General features: G+C 37.4%; 1 protein-coding gene across 2 annotated transcripts in view; it reads left to right on the forward strand.

Annotated features, from left to right (window-relative positions):
• The window catches only part of GRM8 (glutamate metabotropic receptor 8), a 303,037-nt gene that overhangs the window by 96,316 nt on the left and 184,908 nt on the right, over positions 1-21,813 (forward strand). The window lies entirely within an intron of this gene.

Below are 21,813 nucleotides of genomic sequence, written 5' to 3' on the forward strand. Positions count from 1 at the left end.
CTGCAGCAGCAGCAGAGGAGAATTGTTCCTCTTAAGATGCTAAAAGGAGTGTGCACACTCTGCTTGACAGACAGGGGGTTGTCTTTGGTCTTCCTGATGCAAGGCAAAAGTTGAATTAGCCATAAAAGATCAGCGTCTCACTTGTTGCATATTTTATAGAAGAAGTGGTAGGATATTAACTGAACCATGTTGCTGAGGAAAGTGACAACTGTAACTGTTTTGTGGAGAGCCCTATTCTGTTAGCCCAGGAATTCTATTTTGGTTCAGATCCCTTGAGGGAATTTAATGGGAAGCAGAACTCAGGTTTGATTCTAATAGCTTTTTGTTTGACATTGTTTCTGATCTGTTTAAGCCTGTCAAGAATGAGGTGGTGGTAAGCATGAGCAGAAGTGGGGCTCTAGGCCACAGTGTGCTTCCACACCACTTACAATGGCTTCTGTAGGGATGAAGTTTTTGCAGAGGTAAGAATGAAGGAAATGTTTTTTCTACATTTCCTGTTTTAGATTTAATAGTACATTCCACCAAAAAGCATTTTGGATCCTTTCATTATGTTTAGAATTCTATTAAATACCAATAAATGTGTCACAAAGAACAAAATAGATGTATCAGATGTTCTTTCTTTGTTGATACTATGAAACTTGTCAGGAATTAGGAAATCTGTTAAGTACAATCAGGAATAGGGACTCTGTATTTTTTTTTCGATGTCACAGAGTTATGTATGTCCAGTTGTTCACAAAAACATTGCCTCATTCATTTGGAAAACATCACAGAAGTGAAAATACTGTGATTCAAAACTCCATTCTTTCACTTTTTATGGTTTCCCCCATCTTGACACAGAACTTTATTGAAAGTTTCCAATCTTATTCATTCTGTCACTAGTTTGGACTTTATTGATCAAATGTCTGCAGAAGTAAACAGTCACTTAAGGATGACAATGAAGTAGTTAGCTGATGTCACAAGATGCTAATTTATTTCTGGAATATGCTAAATGACTTCAACTCACTCTCTAGCTACCAGCAAGAGCTCATAAATCTGTCTGCGGACAGAAAATCCTGAGAACCCTGCCAGGTAGGGCCATAACACAGGGAAACTGCATAAAATATCAGTGCAACCTGGAAGGAAATTAGTAAGATAATTACTTTCTAGCGCTTTAATTTATATTCAGGAAAATTGGAACTATGGAGTACTTCTTTAATATACTGACAAGTACTAAATGTCCAGATATGAAAATATAGCTTTAACCACCTATTGTGTCTTCAGAACCTGTCCAAGATTTACTAATGCAAGGGGAGAAAAAACTAACTCAGAAGCTGGAGAAGGAAACAGCTGAACACAAAAACAATGGGGAGAAGAATGTATTTTGAAGATGCCCCTAAGCCAAGTCCTACTGTACTTAAGATCTGTGCCTATGTGTGCAATCCACTGTCTCTTCTGTCACTACTTCCTATATCAGTGTCAGCAAAGGGAGAATCAGGTTCATTGTGTGTATCCCAAGAAATTTCTGTCCTATCTCCTAAAACAGAGATCTGCAGTGACATGCAGGGCATGTTTACATGGACAGATTTGGACAGCTGTGTTTCTGTTCCATCTGTGCTCTTAGACAGCTGGGTGCAAGCCAACAGCACGTGTTATTGCAGTGCTAATCCTGAAATAATAAACCAAGGTGGCATGGGTCTGTGCTTTTTGGGCTTATATCCAGCCAGTTCTGACCTCAAGCAAACAAGTGATGGCACCTGCTAATATGGATATTCTTGTACAGTCACACAGGATTTTTTTGCAGCTTTTGCATTCCTGGGAAGTACGTATTTGATATTACCATTTGTTTCTTTCTATCTGGTGTAGAATTTAAGTGGCAAATGAGCTCTACAAAAAAGAAATCCACTAACGCTGTGTTGACAGTAACTCTAAGCTAATTTTAAACTTTTTATGCATTTTACTTGATGTTAAGTATGGTGCATTTTATCTCTTCAGTGACTCTTTATCATTCTCTTAGAGAAGGAAAGAGGAGGAGAAAGATCAATAAGCCGTTGGTTGTCTTGAGTTGTCAATGAGCAGCGATTTCTAGTTCAGATTATTTCAGTAGGTGTATTTTTTGAAGATGGCACTTGAGTACGTGCACATAAAGACTGCAGATTTTGTTTCTTTCTTAAAAGTTGTCTGTTGGTAATATTTCTTTAAGTGATAGACTGATAGAATTGGTGATAAATAAGGAGGCAGTTTAATCAGGAGGCAGAACACAGCTGCTTGCTTTCATCTTCTCTGATGTGTTGATACAAAGTAATTTTTTTTCAGCCAGCTGTGAACTGTGACCTACTGTATGAAATTACGGCTTTCAGACTTGGGACCCTTCTGATCATCAGGAGCTGTCACTACTGAGCATTGTTGATAATCTTACACTGTTTAAAAAGAGTAAAACTAAAAAATAAGCAGGTAATCAAATAACCTGTTGAGTTGAGTGCGCAAGTTGATTTACAATCTGCTGTAAATATTTCTCTGTAAGTGTTAAATGAAGCTATCCCAGGCGCAGCAAGATAGAAGGAAACTTTCAGGGTATTTACTGACCTCCATTCCCACAGAGAAGGAAAACATGGGTGAGAACTGCAAATTGATGCAGTGCCGTGTTGCAGAGAGTCATGGAACTTGGTGAGGGGGTGGTTTAGGGCTGGGGAGGATGCAGGTTGCGGCAGATAATGTGTTGCTGCAGATTACCTGGCTATGGGAGCCAGTGTCACTGAGACACAGACTAATAGCCAATAGTGGGAAAGAACTGTCCACTAAGCCTTGTTGCAAGATGAAGCTCAAGTACATTTGGAATAGTTTGAAACATGAAGTTTTATTTTGCAGTTCCCAGGGAAACAAACTGTGGAATGCAGTAAGCAGCTCTGTGAGTTTTATCCGGCATTAGTTAAAGATGATCGGTAAGCTTGAAATGCTTGGTGGCCAGCAAATGTCCCCACTAATTTAGGATTTTTTTTTAAAACAAAAGGAATGTCGTATTTCTTATATTATTTGGCATACACTTGTCTCAAGAGTGGTTTTTAATGCACTATTTATGCAGCGTTGCCTATTGTTTCAGATGAAGCCCATGTTTGTCTAAATACGCATGAGTCCAATATACAGTGAAACGTAATACCAACCTGTAATTGGGGGTATCTGGTAGAACTGGAACAATCCTAGCATTTTGTAGCAAGTATACTGCTTGCAGGCAGCACGATAAGGAGCAAATGGTATGGCTCTTGGCTAACCAACCAGCTAATCTTTGAACTGTTCCTTCAGAAACAGTAGAAGTCCCCCTAGTAATAAACTGAATAAAAAAATTCACTTTCACCTTACAGTAAGCAATACCTAAGCAAATTATTTCTAAACAGTTGCTAATAAACTTGAGATGACCAGAAAAGTTTGAATAGTGTGGTGAAAGGTTAGGCCAGGCTTATAGATGAATACAGATTAAAGGGATTTAGGTTTTATAATTTAGAGAGAACAACAAAGTGTGAGATCATAGAAATAGTTTGAAACCATAAAGGTTTCAAGTGAGACTGGAAAGCTCCTTGTTCTAAGCTTGAGTAAAAGAACTAGTGAGCATTTACTGAAACTGTGTTGCAGTAAACAGTAGATACATTTGAAAAAGGCTTGCCTTTGAATGAAATAGCTATTGTGAAATTTATTTCCATAAGGAAATTTAGTCATGGAATTTTAATAGAATTTCAATAGAATTGGAATAGATCTGTGAAGAACTACGGCAAAGGCAATTAAACCAAGTCTAGATGAGTAGTTAAACAGAACTGGGTGGCAGTGCAAGGTAAATGCTCTCTCTCTGCCATCTGAATTACAATGGTTATGCATAAGAAATAATAATCTCCAATAAAATCAAATGACTGCTCACACTCAGTGTCTTCCTTTCTTCTGAAATACAATACATGTTCTCAGGTGTGGGTAGAATAGTTAATGAGACACTTGGTGGTTTCTTTCTCTTCCTTTCTGTAGTAAAATGTGAAAACGCACAGTTATAGTCTCGTAATTTCATAATTTTCCAATGTTAACTAGACCAGAGATTTCATTGAAGAAGTAAGAAAGGTCAATTAGACAGCGCAGAGGCTCAAGTCATCCTAACATGGTCATCCTTAGTATGAGTCTCCTGATAGGCAGAGACCTACCTTTGGTTGCCAATACTAAATACAAATTTTGTTTTTCTGAAATATGCAAAATGCGCAACTTAGGCTGTTTTTTGTTCCCTACATATGTAAAGCTGTTGATGATGTGTATTTTCAATAAAGTTGGTTTTGTGCAAGTGACTATACCAAAACATCATCAGAACTAGGATCATTCTAAAAATCCAAAGAAAGTGTATTTCCAGGTGTTGAAAAATGTTGAGTAATGATATAGTTATTAGCAGCAGAGACAAAAATTAAAAGAAAGGTCACTACTAACTTCAAATTAATATTTCAAACTTCATTAGAAAATTGGGTTTTTGGGGAAAAATTATATTTTTCTTCATATTTTCTGGTTTGAATTATGCTGCATTTGAGAAAGCTAATAAAGTAAATTGACAGTTGGTAGCACTCTAACCTCAGCTGCAATATTGATCAAGTAACTCAGTTTTAAAAAGATTAATTAAATACATATGAGAATTAATGTAGTCTGAAGTAGAGATGTGAATGCAAATTTTTTATAGGTTATGTTGGAATCCTACTCACTTGATCTTGCTTTTTTTGCAGTAATTTTCCCCAGCATACAAATTATTTCAGAAATACAAATTCAAGGATATGATTAATATTTATGATGCATGCCTTGTACTATAAAAGAAGTAGCCCTTACAAATTTCACCCATATTTGGGTAGAGTTCTCTGACCTTACATTCTTTGGTAATTGAGAGTGATCAGTAACATGTAGGATAGAGTCACTGTGGAATAGAAATCTAAAATCAGCTGTTAATGGAACCCCAATCAGCCCAGTTTTCAAATGAAGAAACACTCTGAGCTGAACTATACTGTTCACATTGCTGTTTTTCTAATACGTTTTACATTTGTATCAGTGGACAAAAGACTCATCCAGACACAAGCAATTTATTTAAGTGTTGAGTCCAATATGTCTATTAAAGCTTAGTTTGTATGCAGACATTGACCATGAGCCTTTTGGGACTTGAGGAGTGTAGAAGAGCCAGGCATCTGCTTGTCTTTTGTGCCCTGAAAATGGTGTGTATCATATAGCTATATTTATACTAGGTATGTTTCTTCAGTTCTACAACTGAGCAATTTGGATAATTTTTTTCTTGCTTTTTGTAGCTTTCCCCCCCCCCCCCCCCCTTAGTTTGTGTGGAAGAACAGTCAAAGAGGATGTTTCATTGATTTTATTTGTCTTTGATTTTTCAGTGCTATCCTCCTTCTTAAGAAAACCCCGCTGTTGGACATTGAATTGTAGTACAACAGCAACAACACAGCTATGTTTGGCAGAAACTTTCACAGTGGAAGGAGGAAGAATTTTTTTTTTCCTTCAAAGTAAATTAATTTTGAAATCTATATGAAAATTTTTAGAAAATGTGACTTATGAATTTTGAGTGTGCTTATTCCCTGCTGTTATTCTTTAGGATTTATAAGATTAATTGAAAATTCATTTTTTTAAACTTGAAAGGGGCACAAAGCCATGTTCATTAGCTATATTATTTCTGACACTAAAGCTCAGTAGGAGCTAGAAGGAGGCTGGGCAGATATTTCCTGTTTTCTGTCATCACTTGAGAATATCTGAAAGCTGTTTTCAGAGAAGACAGAAGTACTACAAGACCCAGGCTAATGTTCTAACTCACCCTAAGGCATCCCAATTAACAAAAGTTACTGTCCCCATTATGAAAGTCATTGCCAATGAGTATCATTGGACTGAGATGTGTTCACTGGGAGACATCCTGATTAAGTAGAGCTCCTAAGTGTGTATCCTAATTAAATAGTGCATCTAATAATAGACATTGTAACAGGTCACTGGCTGGATGATAGGATATTCCCTCTGAGCAGGAATCTTGAAATTTGGTTTATTCCTTTATTGTGAGCTACTGAAAAGAGAAAACAAGATTACTCTATGTAAGGAATTTTAAATTTCTCTGAAAACATTCAAGTTATTTTATTTGGCTTACTGCATTCACATAGCACTATAATGTAATAAGAAGGAAGCTTCCAAATTAGAGATTAATTACAACATATATTGGTGATAGAAACTGGATTTCAGTCAAGCAAATTTACAAAAATTGTTGGATCAACAAACCTGTCAAACCTGACATCAGACGGCTGTCAGTGGGTGGGTAATGGTTGGGGTCTTGTGAGTCAGAGACATGTGATCTTTTTTGATAAACTTAAAAGGAAAGAGTCTTGATAGATCAAACCAAAGCTCAGTTGAACAGGGTGGGAAGTAGAATTTGGAAGTTTCTTCACAGTTCCAGAGATAACACTTGGAATAGTTGGTTGAAAGTAAACAAGTGGGAAGAGGGCTGGTAGAATAATGGAAAAATCTGTGTTGGTGACCTCAAAGTTCACTAGTTCAACATTTTGTGTTAAAAGCAGGGCCGAGGCGTGATCATCTTGACACCTTGTCTAGCTGAACCATAAGAGTCTAAAATGTGGGAGAATCTCCCTTCCCTGGAGATTCCTTCTGCCTCAGACTCTCCCATACTTGAGTGCTCAGGGAGATTATGAAGAAATGATACTTTGTAAGCGTTAAAATTTGGCAAATCTTGCCCACATGCTTGCATGTTCAACTTTAAATGTAAGCATTCCACATTTTTCACCTTCCTTGTAACATATATATGAGAGCAAATAATTATGTTTACATAGACATGGGGGAGGAAAAAATGCTCTTGTCAAGATATTATGTATATTTATATACAATATTGGGTGCCTTTGTATGTCTAACATGAGATCACTACATCTTCTGATTCTCTTATGAAAGTATTTCACACTTATTTTCTCCATATTATATTTTCTGACATTGATTACTATGTTATTGCTAGAAATAGTGCTGGACTGCTCAGCATAATACCTGCAGTTCCTCTCTCTGTTGAAATAACCACACCTGTTCCGGTTGTGATTGTGATAGGGAATTTGTAGTAATTTACGTTATCCCCAATATGCATACATGGTATTTTTTGTTGTTGTTGTTTTGTTTGTTTGTTTTTTTTAAAATAAAATTAAATATTAGTTGAAGTACTTTTTAAAGACAGATTCAGATGCAGAATGTGGTCGGATTCAAGATTTTGTTTTGGATTCAGTTCAGATTTTAATGTTCTCCAGTGCTCAGATTCTATGTTTTGCAGTAGAAACTTTTAATCTGTATTGCTTACAGTTGTATCTAAAAGCAATTATTCTTCCCATCTGATTTTTTTATATATCCTTACTCAATTTCTGTATGAGTTAGAAAGATACTTGTTCAGATTTTGAATGGTTTGTGAACAAAGCCTGTTATTTTTGTACCGTTAATGAAGGGAAAAGATAGATAAGGGGCTTAATGTAGGCATCTAATTTGTTACATACTTTTAATTTAGACTGAATGGTCTTTGTCCTTGCCTAAACAAATGAGCATTTAGTCTGAATGATCTAAATGAGTAAAAAAGAAGTAAAGAAATAAAGATTGAGGTAAAGGAATATCTGACTGGCAAGGATTTACACACTTTATTGAGAGCATGAGCAAGAAAATTGCCCAACATTTGGTAAAATATGCCATAAATGTAATGGGAAATCATTTTTTCAGAGTTATGTTAGTTACAGAGTTGTGCTAAGAATGTCTGTGTTGTATTTGAGATGTCGGTAGTTAGACTAATTGATCACTCTCTTCCCTTACTATCAAGTCTCATTCCTATCAATTAATTTAGCTGTACACGTTCAGCTCTTTTAGGAAGTAAAAATTTTGTGCTGCTGTTACTCTTCCTTCCTTCATAGATATCTTGAATGTAGCAAGAAAGCTGCTGTGTTTTAGTTTCTTCCTTTCCATTTCATTTTTCCATTTCCATTACTCTTTTATGGGGTAAAGCAAAGAAAAATATTATTACATCCAAGACGTTATCTGCCATAAAAAAGGAATTTGTACTGATATTCTCATTGAATGGCCTGGGTTGAAAAAGACCTTAAAGATCATTTAGTTTCAACTCTCTGGCTTTGGGGAGGGTTGCCAACTACTGGACCAGGCTGCCCATGTATTATACATTGTATGACATGGGCTTGATCTTCTACTGAGACCTATGCTCTGCATGAAATTGAATAAATAAAAAAATGCTATTGAAGAGGCATGCGTTAAAGTCTAATATTATTTTCCAGTAACAAGTCTCTGGATATAATGAGAAATAAGTCTGAGACTATTCGAAGGACAGGATACAGTATAAATTCTACTGCCCTTTTAGCCTGCAAAGATCAGCAGAAAATTTTCTTGTGAGCACTTTTTTTTTTTTCCCTAATAGGAAAAAAAATTGCAGTTGGTGATGAACACACTGCAGTTCATGACGTGATGAGGTATTCCCTGGAATACTCTTAAATTAAGTGCTACTGGTTTGAGAATCAACAGAACATCTTGACTAGAGTATCTGAAGTAGACAAATTAAATTTTAATCTTTGATCAACCCATCTTTAATCTGATCATTTCTGTAATTGAAAATCTAACATTTAATTATAGAGGCTTACATTAAAGTATTGAATACCAAAGGGTTCTACTGATCTTTTCTAGGCAGCTTCTTTTGCAGCTGTCATCAGAGAACTTTTGTTAGCTTCACTGATTCCATAAAGCAGGCAGTTTGTCCATGAATCTTTATGCACAAAAGTTGCTGCCTTTTTAAAAAACAAAAAACAAAATAGTTTTTAGCCTTGTATTTAGTCATTGTAACCTGACAATAGGGCTAGAATACAATAATGACTATGTTTTATATGGCAGAGGTTAGGAGTAACTAAAAGAAATCACTCTTTACACAGGAATTCTTAGTAAGTCTCATAAAGTAATAAAAAAAAAAGGAAAGGAGAAGTGGGATGGGATGAGTGTATTTGTGGTTGTAGGTCTCTTTACATCTGTTTATAGCAAAATGATGCAAGACAGAACTACTGTTAACTTCAAGAAATGTCATGCTAAGTTGCATTTCCCAATGGAAAACAGGGCATAATCATCTTTCCTTGCTCCTTAATGGCTTAAACACCTATTTCAAGGCCACCTACTTGTGTTTCTCAGTTCTTTCATCACCTCAGATTATCTGTCCTGATGTTGTCCTCTATTTGTAATGAACTCAGATTGAGCTGGGCTACTGCAAATAATGTAAATAGCAGTTTACCTTTGCCTCACTGCTACTGTGTGAATACTACAAAAAAATGGATTGTGTGTTTGGATTGGGTTATTATTGTTGTGCCATTGCAGAAACATCTCCACTGACAGATCAGACAATGCAGTGAACACGCAAGTGTTGCTTGTGGTCATGTGTAGGGGTGGTGAGGTCCTCTTCTGGAGCTTAGTCTGTGCTGTCACTGCTGTGTTGCATCTGGCTTCCTGGCACAAGAGATTTTCAGACACAGATTTCTTCAGGCTACTTGCCTCCTCATGGACATGAGTACACTTTCAAGGTTCTTCTCCAAGTACATCTTAGATGTTTCTGGCATCAAAATGTGTAGCAAGAGGTATGAAAATAATCAACGGATAGAGGAGAAATGTCTAAGTCACTTGTATAAGTCACGTTTGCTTTCATGAATATCTTAATGAGATATTGCTATTATGAATAACAGTAATATGAAGGAGTGTTGCGTAGGGTAATGTTTCTGTTAGGATGTTTTTCACACTTACTTTTTTTCACCAGAGATGTGTTATTTTTATGTGTTTCTAAAACCCACCCAGAAAAGAGCTGTAGAAGGCAAATTCCTTGCCAATTATACTGTGACTATATCTAGTGCTATTTTTGTTTTCCTTCTTTCTCTTGTTCTCTACTTTAAAGGTATCAGTTCCCTGGGGGCAAGCATTCTGCTAATAGGTGTTGAAAGAATGAAATGGGCTCTAGAGATGAGCTCAGATAATAATTTAGTGTTGTAAAAATTTTTTTTTTTTTTTAGTCCAAGAATTGAAGTCTTCTGTCTCTCCTCCATATTCTAGATTAATATGGATAGAAAACAATACAAGGAGTTACTTTGTCCATTTCACTCAGGCTAAGATTGACAATACCTATAACACTTCAAGGTGGATTTTCTACTCTTAGATACTTCCAGTAACAGAAATGTCACTGAACCCCAAGCACCTGGTTTGAATGTTTTTGCTGCCCTGCTTGTGTGAATGCTTTTCCTCTTTCTAACCTGAGTCTTCATTGCTGCAGTGTAATCATATTACTTTGTGTCCTTTATACCATGGGTGCAAAGAACATTTCCATCTTTTATGTAAGGTATTTTATTTAATACTGCATTTCCCTTGTTACTTATTTTTGTGAATTGAAAGATAGGTGTAATCTTTTTAAGTATGAATAATTTGCCTGGAGGATTACTGTTATAAATGTGTGAGAAAGAAAGAACTGTAGGCAAGATATCTGCTAAAACCAGGGGATGTACATGGCCATTTAATGATAAGAAATACCAGCGGAAATCTAAGATACTGCTGACTAGTAGAAGTCTGCATGATAACAAATATTAAGAGAGTATTTCTCACTGGATCCAAATAATTTTTTGGGAAAAGGGTAGGAGTGGTACAAAGGGATATCTGACAACGCTCAGAGAATTTAGACTTTTTGTTTCTGTGGTTTCTATAAAAAATAAATATCTGGATCCAAGAAATAGCTAGCCTTAAGAAAAGGAGATGTTTGTGAGCTCTTGTTTATAGGCAAACATACCTATACTTTTTTAGAGTATTTTAAAATGTGTATGTATTTAAATAAATAAATAAATAAATAAAAATCTAATGTTCTCTCATCAAAAGACTTGGTTATTACTGAGTTGCTGCTAAAAAGATAAACTGTGCTTCCACCATCCCTACTCTTTCCTTGTATAATCCCAGTGGCAAAAGTATTTTTACCAAAATCTGCAGAGAAACCTCATCATTTGTAATGATCATAGAATCATAGAAATATTTAGATTGGAAGGGAACAGTCATTCACTCCCAAGCCCCTGCCGTGGAGCTGCCATCCACCAGTATGGGCTATCCAGAGCCCCATCCAACTTGTCCTTGAGCACCACCAGGGATGGGACACCCACAGCTTCTCTGGGCAGCTGTGCCAGTGCTCCTCCTCCCTCTGAGTAAATAATTTCTTCCTAACATGTAACCTGTGTTTTATAATTTAAAACCATATATAAACTGTGATACACCAAGAAAAACCCACCACAATAGTGATTTTAAAAGTTCCAGGAATGGGATTTCTCTCTGTTGCTTTTCAGTTGTTCATAGAACTTAGATATTAGCTGCAGTCAATTACTCTCTGACAGTATTTGGAAGGGAGGGTTTAAGAAGTTGCGATGCTAGTGCAGAGCAGATTAAATGTGGATTACAGAAGATGCATTCATGTGCGTCCATGATGCTGGAACATACTTGGTAATCTTCACTGCTGCTCAACACAATTTGGCATGCACAGTGAACCGTCTGTTACCTGTAAGTATAAAGTAACTATCTTATTTCCAAGTCTAGGGATGAGAGTTTTTCTGCCTCTTGTACTCTGGATGTTAGATTATCAGGTTTTACCATGAATCTCACAGATGTGTTTGAAGAAAAAGAATAATAAATGGTGGAGTTGTATCATTAGCAAAACTCTTTTTTTGAGAAGGAATTCTGCAGCCCTTCTGCTCTGCAGAGCCGTTGTGAATTTGAAAGGCTGTTCATTAAGGAACCGGTCCTTTCTATGTCATGGATTTGTGAGTCTGCAGACTACTGAAATTTTTTAGCTCTGCCATGCAGTTTCACGGTAGTTTTCCTGGGAAAGGCTGAAAATAGTTTGTGGAAGTATTTATTGCATTATTTCTGGATTTTCTGCTGATGTGATATACTGCTTTGATGTCCCTTGCTACTTAACGACATAATGTCATCTGCAATGACTTCACAGTACAGAGAAAATATGGAAGTTTGCAATTGTTTGCCTGCTGTGCATGTTGATGGAAAGTTTGCACTGGAGTAACTCATACTGTTTGTCATGGCTCCCATTAATCCAAGATGCATTTCACAGCTGTGTTGGCAATGCTTTGAACAAAGGAGACTCAGACCTCTGTAATTTCAAATGAAATTTCAACTGAATTTCTGCTAATAATATAATACTGAAAGTGGTATAACCTTCATTAGCACATTTTCAGCATACGTTTTATGGAAGAAAAAAAAATAATAAAATATCCTGAGCTAATTTGCAAAAACGTCACTGATTATGATACCTATGTGGGTGCTCTCACCTTGGGAAAGGTGATAAAGCCAGTATCTATTAGCAATGTGGGAATATTTCTGCTATGCAGCTCTGTTTTAATAGAGTGCTGACAAATGTATTCAACATATTTTCATGCTGTCCTATATTTAGTGATTCTCTGTAGTATTTGCAGCCAGTAGCTGTATGCCTTTAGATATGCTATGCAGAAAAGAAAGGAAAATATGAAGGTAGGGAAGAAAACATCCTTTTATATTAGAATTTTTTTGGTGGAACAAAGGCATTCTTGTGCTGGTAAGTAGAGCACATAAAAATGCTGTGATACAGAACGAGTGTTTTCTTCTCTCTTGCGCATTTGCCTTTTTAATTAAAATAAGTTAACAACTAAGTACTATTTAAAGCTCTTCTGCACATGCCACAGGGCTTTCAGTGGCCTGTCATGATGAATCAGCATGTATTGAAACATTGCTATGTCTGGCAGACTTTGCTGTTTTGCAATAGTGTTGATTCAGCAAATATGAGATCGGAAGTCAGACAGCAGGGTACCATTAAAACATGAACCAAATGGTTTCTGAGGCTCCTTGTTACTTTAATGACATGAGCAGCTGGCAGAATGGATTTGCATTCATAGTATGAGGGGTAAGTAGCCACTCAGTCCCCCACTCAGTCCCATTTAGCACATTGATAGGCTTCATGGCATTTGACTGTTTGTGCAAAACATGTCCTCGAAATAAGGAGTGAAGCTCTAATTATTAAAAGAATCAATATGTTTTGTTAGTGGATTAGTAATAGAGATGTGACAGCTCTTTAAGGAATGACAAAACTGATGTTGACTTTGCTCGGACTTATTGTTTTCTAAAAATCAATGGTGCTAAAGGAACAGATGAGTGAAAATTTGAGGTACACAGGGATGCTATTCTACCAGTCTTAATTAGTGTTATCTCACAGCAAAGAATCTGCTTTTAACAGTTCCTTGTAGATGAGTCGATAAAATACGATGCAGAAACCTGAGTGTGTATGTTGAAATAAGATAATTTCTGTTCTCAATGTCTGGCACTTTAATTGATATCCCCATTATATGACATATGTATAGCAGGACCAAAGTTTATCTGTCTTTGGCAGTACTCTCATAAAATGATTTAGTTTAATTACCATCATCTGTGTAATCAGTGGGAGTTTTATGTAAATAAGAGAGAGAGATGGGTATGTAGCAGTGAGAAAAAATGTAGTTTTTTGATGAATGATGGGTTTAGACTTGGATTACTATGTTTATATTCCTTATGCATTTGCTTTCAGAAGTGCTACACTGGGTTGCGTGAGTATCCATATGGGGACTTCAGACCAGTCACCAGAATTAATATTGTGATCAGAGTAAAAGTAAATGTGTGTTGGGTATGTAAGCCTGTAATGAGGCCTATAAATTACGAGATGGAGCACCCTGAGAACAAAATCAGAGATGACTTTATATCTTCCTTGCATGAATAGTGTCATGGCCTCCTATTTTCCTTGACTTTGAAACAGCTTGTTAAGCAAGACAGAGACTTTGCTGTTTTCTGTTTCACAGCACAGATGTTCAAAGGAGCACACAGTGATCTCCTGTTAAAAATTACACATGCTTTGAGAACTCTCACAAACCAGCCCAAAGCTAATAAATAAACATGGCTGCTCCCAATCACCTACTTCCATTTCAACTGTGCGCAGAAAGAAACAGATGCATACAGCTGCTGTATTTATCACATCTTATTATAACTGCAGCAAGAAACTGTCCTTGCTGGAAATTTCTGATGATGGTCAAGTCAGAAATGTGTGTTTGTTTAGCTCACATATTTATTTCAAAACAATTTGGGTTTGGGGGAAAAAAAAAAAAAAAAAAAAAAAAAAAGAAAAAGAAAAAGTAATGAGTTTATGCCTAGCCTCCTGTTAGACTTCATCAGCTCCAAATTTTAGGCTATTGAATCTGTGATTCTGGGGAGGATTCAGAAGTTGAACTGCCTTCTTGTTAGGAATGAGTGCTTCCTGAGAAATTGGGATCAGAGAAAATGTTATTTCACCACTGCTATTAGCAGTAAAAAAGATGGGAACTTAAGTTTTAGTGAGCAGATGCTCTGTCTGCTCACAGTAGGCAAATATCAGCTTCAAACCCAAATTTAGATAAGGAATCTAAATTTCTTGATAACCAGACATATTGTGTTTATCTGTCTAGTCCTAGCTTCTGTCATTACTGTAAGTATCTGAGATAAAAAGAAGCATGTGTCTTCTATGTAAATAAGAGATTAATGGCATTTTTTTTACCATTGAAGCTGTTCTTCAGTTTGTAATAGCAGTCAAAGGGCTCCCGCAATTTAACTTCTTAATATAGCTTTTTCTCTCCCTCTTGTTCTTCCATTTCCTCCCCTTAGAAATTCAGCACAAGTGTCTATGACTTGTACTCAGCTAAGTGCTCTTCTCCAGATACGCTTACAGAGAATGCAGTTTTTCTAGAGAAGATTAGTTTCAGCATATGGTTGGAATGTAAGAGTTCTCTCCCATCACATTTAGCAGTCATATTGTTTTTGTTTTTTTTGGTGTGTGTGTGGGGGCATTACATCCAAGTGATGGTTTCATACTGAGGAAGCTTTATTTTCTCATTCCTCAGTCTCCATCACAAATTATTTTATACTAATGCGCTTTACTTTATTCTTGAGCTAAAAGATAATGTGAATTGTACAGAGTTTGGAGAATAATTATACTGGGCTTTCATTCATAAATTCGGAGCTCATGGGAGGTTCAGATGAATCAATGAAACCTAATTTTCAAGAGCTATTCCATTGTTAGCTCTTGCTCTTTGTCCTGTTAGTGATGGCTTTGTATTTGGAGTAATAAAATCAGCAGTTTCTTCCTAAATTGAAGCATATTAGCAGATTTGCTTGGTGGAAGTTGCTGTTTTGCTGAATTGTCTGTGATATTTTGAGTTCTCTTGCATGAGGTCTAGTCTGGAATGCAATCTGTTCTCCGAGAGATATACATTAAAAATTGCCTTTATTTTCTCAAAATGGGAAGACATTAACAAGGTATAGAGTCTGTATGCTGTACTGCCAGTTCACATGGCAACCATTTAAAATAAGAAGAACAAAACAAAACAAAAAAACCCGCACCCAAATAACCAAGAGTACAGAACTGCAATATAAAATGAAGGGACAAAAAAGAAAGAAGGTTGCTGTCTGTGTTTAATGATTCTACATCCTTCTATGCCTCCTTATTCTGTTACTTTTTAGTAAAGCAGTTATTGTGGAAATAGTTCTGAGCATAGAAATATTTTTGTATTTGCAAGAATAGCAGTGAATATTATCTCGCAACCAGAGAAATACTCAGTTTTGAGAAGTTAGGAAAATAATACAGATTAAACTAATTTCATAAGGTTGCCTCAGTTTTCTCAATGGATTTATTAATAGTGAAAGTCTATACTGTAATCGCAGCAGAGCAATGCCTCATCATTCAAAGGGCAGGAGTAGAACAGTGAGAAAAAATGTAGAAAATTGACTAAGCTGTAACTCAACATACTTAAAATATTAAATCTGCGTTGAACAAATTAGCAGGAAAATCCTTTGGGTTTTATTCATGTGTCAGTAAGGTTGGTGGTATGGTAGTATGAATAAATTGTTTAGAAAATTTTCAAACTTTGTATTTTAGCTGCAAGCATTTTTCCCTGCTGGCAGGAGCTAAAATTAGAGTAGATACATTTATATTGTTATATAAATGCACATTTCGCAACAACTGCAGATGCTGACTGTCCTTGCAGCAGCTCAAAGAGACATCAGTAGGTACATGGGATGATTGGGGGACCTTGCATATAATACATGGATAGCAATCAAGATTATGGATTTATTATGTAATTATGAAAATTGATCTATTGTGAATACTTCTTGGTAAATGTTTACCCACATTTATTGACAAAGTTTCCAACATACACCTTGCTGCCTGGGCACCATACTTAAAATTTAATGACTGCTTTCATCAAGAATGAATATTTATTGCCCATATGTAGGGAGAGAGTGGAAAATTACTGAACATGGAATGAAGTAACTCGTGTACCTGTGGTTCATTCCTAATGTGAACTGTGTCTGTGGTTCTCCCTAGGGTGAACTGGGCTGAAAAGACCCCAGAGCTCACAAGTTACTTCCAGAATGTGCCAAATCTGAAGACAAGCTTCAGTTAAGGGGATGTTAAACTGCATATTTATAAGATCTACCTATATCTGCAGCTGTGTATTTTTCTTGAGTTAGTAACAAAACTATTTTACTTAAAAGTCTATTTATTTAATGCTTCTCTTGAAATATGGTTTTATGTTGTTATGTTGGCAAGCAGTCTGGGGAGAGGAGTTTTTGGTGGCCGAGTTGGCACAGAAGTATGTTCAGGAATATGTTCTGTGGCAAATGCTCCTAAATGTGCCCTAGAAAGGATCTGGGCTGGAGCAAGCTAGTGAATGTCCTACCAGGCAGAGCTCAATTGAATCCATGATGGAGCTCATCAGTGGGACTGCAGCTGCTGCATGCTTGAATGGCTCTGAAAAGCAGAGCTTTAGGGGCTCTTCATGATTTTTTGCCTTTCTTTATAAGAGTGAGGAAGAGACACTCAAAATAATACCCATGCCAAAAGATCTTGTAAAAGATAAGGTGCCATCTGATGATTTTATGATTCAGTGGACAGCTGAAAATAATGCTGTTGCTGAATCAATCTCTTGCTTGATTGCAGCAATGTGATGATATTTTGCAACTGCAAGTCCTCCTGCAGTTGGTAGGCAGCCATATTTTTTATGACTACACTTGCTGTTTTAGCTTACATATACACTAACAGCCAAGTGGGTCAGAAAGACTCAGTAGCATGTATTTCTCTCTGAAAATTTATCTGCACATCTCAGTGTCCTGCTTTCTGCAGAGAGCAGACAAACACTGCTGGGTAGCTTTAACCTGCTCAAGTAGTTATTTTACTGATAGGATGAACATCCTGTACCTGGCTCAGTAGGGTGAGAGACTGACTCTGTAGCTTGGCAATTCACCTGGGAGAGAGTAGGCTTTTATCTTGGCTTTTTCTCTGCTTACTCCCATTCACAGAAAAGTACACACATCTGGGCAACATTGCACAAGCCTTGTATGAATGGGCACTGGGGAATACAGCAGACTAACCTAGGCTGATGCTGTTATATGATTCCATTATGATATTTGCACACGAGAACTGGCCAAGAAAATGCACTGTCAGAACAAGAAGTTCAGCCTGTCAATATCAGTTGCTTTGCTAACTGCAGCTATGTCAAATTGCTCCCATTCTACTTTGGGTTTGGATTATCTCCAAAACGATGGATTCTCATCTGAATTACCTTGAGACAGAGGTGAAAGAAACCAATGTCTAAATAGCATCAAGACTCATTTACTGTGCTGGAAATCCCCTGAGAACAGTCCTTCTCTATTAGGCTTTGATGGGGGAAAAACATCATAACTGGCTTTGATATTGCTTTTAGAATTGACAGATCAGCACATGAGGTAGGTAGCACCTTTTATTTTGTGTGGTTTCCTAAGCAATAGTCAAATGCTATTTGCTCAGAGACTTGCTTTAGCATACCCCTTTAACACCCCTAAGGATGATCTGTGCTTGCTTACCACTCAGTTTAAATGAGAAACAAGGCCTTAGACAAGGTCACAGAGACATTCCTTCACCTTTCTTATGTAAACTTTAATATGCAGAGAAAGTTCACTCTTCTCAGTACTGTTCTAATTCAACAGAAGTAAGCCTTAAGTTGTTTAGCCTTGTACCTGATGCTGTGGCAAGGCAAAAGAAGTGATTGAAAGAACTGATTCATATCTCCAAAGAGCAAGGAAACAAATCACAAAGCTTTGCTTAAATTTACACTGTATACTGGCTGTTTCTGTGGCTTGTTTAAATGGTCTAATAGGCTGTCTAGTAGTGATACAAAGGAAAACCTTGGATTTGGGGTTTTTGAGGGTTTGCTTTGATTCCTCCTCTGTATGGTGAAGTCTCATTATTTGAGTAGTGAAAGAGAATTTCTGCACAATAGCTTAAATTTCTCACAGGAAAAAAAAGGTTTTGTTCTTATTGGCCTATATTTTTGCATTTTTGTCATAGTCATATAGAACCATTTTTTTTTTTTTCTAAATTAACTGGGTATTATGCAGTACCAATAGTGGATATGCTAAATGAGCACTGGACCTTTAAGGTTAGTTGCTTGCTGGCTGTCTCACATACTGTAAGCCTTAGCTAATGCTGTGTTTGTATGGCTGACCGTACCTTTAGGTTGCTTAATTATGACTAAAATTGCCTTTACTCAAATGTGTTTTAATTGTGGTTCCCCATAGGCCAAACTACAGTATCAAAGTGTATGAATCTGAGTGTTTTATGATTTTTTTTTCTGTATAATGAGCAGAGGCGAAGTCTTTAGCACAAATGGATTACAATTCCCAATACTAGATGAGAATGCTTTAGAACTGCAGCACGCTTTTCTTTTGTTTGACATCCCCTTGTCCTCAATGTTTTTCTAATCCTATTATTTCCTTTCTTCAGAAGTAGAGAATACAGTAGCTGCATCCCTCAGAGGAAAGGACAAACTGACAAGATCACTTGCTGCATTATGCTGTGTTGATAGATTGTTTAAATCCTGCATTCGTAATGCAGATGGAAATAAACAGTTTCTGAGCAAAAGCTGATTAAAGAATTTAGCTAGAATTTTGTATCACAAAGAAATTGCTTACTAAAGTAAAATAAAAACAGTGATGGGACCCAAGTGATTAAGCAAAGAAACCAACAGAATGACACCAACAAACATCCAAACAAAAGAACAACAGAGAAAATCAGTAAGAAACACAAAAGCCTCACCTGGTGCAGTCCTCCAGAATAACCTATCACTCATTGCAGTGAATTCACTCAACACTACCACAGGAACTTGAGGGGAAGTGATGCTGAAATGGGATCACGTGGCACAAAGCAGCCTGAAACTTCAGTTCTGTGAAGGGAAGAGAGCCCTGTGGTAAGGATTTACTCTAACAAGCTCTACAGTAGGTTGCTTCCTTTGTTGTCTGTTACTATGCACATGCAGAAGCTGCGGATGTAGATGAGATACTCAGCTCCTAATTAGAGCTGAACCCTTCTATTCCCTTGACCTTTAGGCAGATTTGGGCTAAGAGTCCAAATCCTGCATTGAATATTTTCTAGATTGAGTTACCTTTTGTTTCTTTGTGGTGATATTAGAATTCCAAGCAGACGTGGGGGTGAGGTTTTATTAGGTCAATAGTGATCTGGCTTCTGATCTGTTGTTTCTACAGCGCTGCTTAATGCCCACTAATACATCAATAAAGCATATGTATTGCATTTAGGTTATTTTCTTGAATTTGCTGGAGCCTTCCTTTCTTCCAGTAATCCTGTATTTATAAACTTTCATAATAAAGATCTGATCTGGTCTCTAACATACTAGTTTTGACTCATTTAGGGTCATCCTCTGAAATGCCTCATAGGACCTATATTTTTACTTCATTTTCTGTTAACAGAAATCTAAGTGTACTGTTAGAAGTTTATCACTGTGAATTTTCAGCTACACGCTGACTCCAGGTGAAATATATATAAAAATATCTTAATTGAATAAGCTATTCAAAAAATCAGTGATCACAGGGAAAATGCAAAAGAATATAGACTACTTTAGGTAGCAACAAGTGGACAATTTTATACATAGCTTTTTGGTACTTTGGCTGACTATTGAATGTAGTGCTTTCTTCTGGCAAGTCAGCGATGACAAAGCATGTGCCAGGCCATACCAAACCAGCAGGTGTTTGGAAAACTGCTGGAGTGCCAGCCCCAGACTCAAAAGAAGCTGCAATGGTGAGAGTGCAGTTGTCCTTTGATGTAGCAGCCAGAGGCAGTGCAGTGCCTCCCAGCAGAGCAGGTGAAGCTGAATTTTGTTTGTTGGAAGTGCCTGAGGGGCCTACCCTCAACCCTGCTGCTCCTAACAGAGGTTAGAGAGGAGGAAGATGGTGAACCAGAAGGCTGATAGAAAAGTCTAGAGAGTTGTTTTTGATGCTGAGGTTATGGGAGGCAGAGGACATCAGTCTCTTGTGCCAGAGTGGTCCAAAGATGCCCCCAACCAGACCCCCTGCTGCATATCATCCTTCCTCTTGGTTCAGCAGCTGCTGTGCAGCCCAGGGCTCCCACTCAGGCTCAGGAAGCAGCAGGAGCACAGGCACGACATCATCTTTGCTGCCTGCTGCTGTATGCAGCTTTCTTGACTGTTTCTCTGTGTCCTCTCTGCAGTGCTCCTGACACCTGGCCTGAAGCACAGACGCCAGCTAGGTGTGCTAATGGGGCTCAGCAGCCTGTGCCTGTAGAAATAGAGCTTTTAGATTAAAAGCACCCTGTGATGTTACTTACATGATCTTTGCCACCTTATTCTATAAGGTCTTTGCAGTATTGATCCTTGTACTCACCTCTGGTGGTGTTAAGTATTTCATTTCGTCAAGCATGAGAAAAATCTGGGACAGAGATGTGCCTAAAGGAAATGCAGGCGGCAGAACAGCAGAGCAGGAAGTGGAATCCAGGCCACAGCCTCTCCTCCTGGCCAGGAGGATCGCTCATGTTTGCCTGCAGCATTGCCTGCCTTCTTGGATCTGCAGCGAAGCACTGTGCGTCTCTGTTAGCTCTCCTAATTTGGACCTGAGAACCCAGAAGCCGAAGCCATTCTATGATTGTATTCTATGATTTTTAATATAATTTAAAAGCATAACAGTGTACAAAATCTGAGTATAGTTTGGTACTTGGTTATGTGTTTACTGGCACAGTAGCCCTGACTATTTGAAAAACCTTCTGTGTTACTGATGGAAAGTGTGAATAGCAAATTTTAGGTGTCTCCACTTTCACCATGCCAGAAAATGGCTTGAAATAATAATAGTTTATAAAAGGTCATGAGAGATGTCTTTGGAAACTACAGACCCCTCACAGTTTATCCGCAGTGCCTGGAAAATTATGGACAGGTTTTTCTTGAGTGCAATCGAAAGGCAGGAAAGGAACAAAGCTATTATCAGATATAGTTGGCATAGGTTCACAAAGGGAAGGTCCTGCCTTAGTAACTTGATCTCCTTTTATGATAAGGTCTTGTCCCTGGTGGGTGAAGGAGAGGTGGTAAGTGTAATCTTTCTAGCTTTTGTTAAGGCCTTTGATACCATCTATTACAGCATCCTTCTGGACAGATTGTCCATCTTTGAGATAAACAAATTCATGCTACGCTGGGTGGTGAACTGGCTCAATGGTCAGTCTCAAAGGATTTTAGTGAATGGGGCTACATCTGTCTGGCAGATAGTCACTAGTGGTGTCACTAGGGACAGTTCTGTTCAATATTTTTAACAATGATCTGAATGCAGAAGTGGAATGCATCTTCAGCAGACTTGCTGATGACTTGAAGCTGGGAGATGCTGTTGAATCCGTGGAGGGATAAGAAACTTTGTAGAGGGATCTGAATA

The sequence above is a fragment of the Coturnix japonica genome, chromosome 1 (genome assembly GCF_054131305.1).
Source record: "Coturnix japonica strain WE chromosome 1, WE-NBRP24, whole genome shotgun sequence".
In the NCBI taxonomy this organism is placed as follows: Eukaryota; Metazoa; Chordata; class Aves; order Galliformes; family Phasianidae; genus Coturnix; species Coturnix japonica.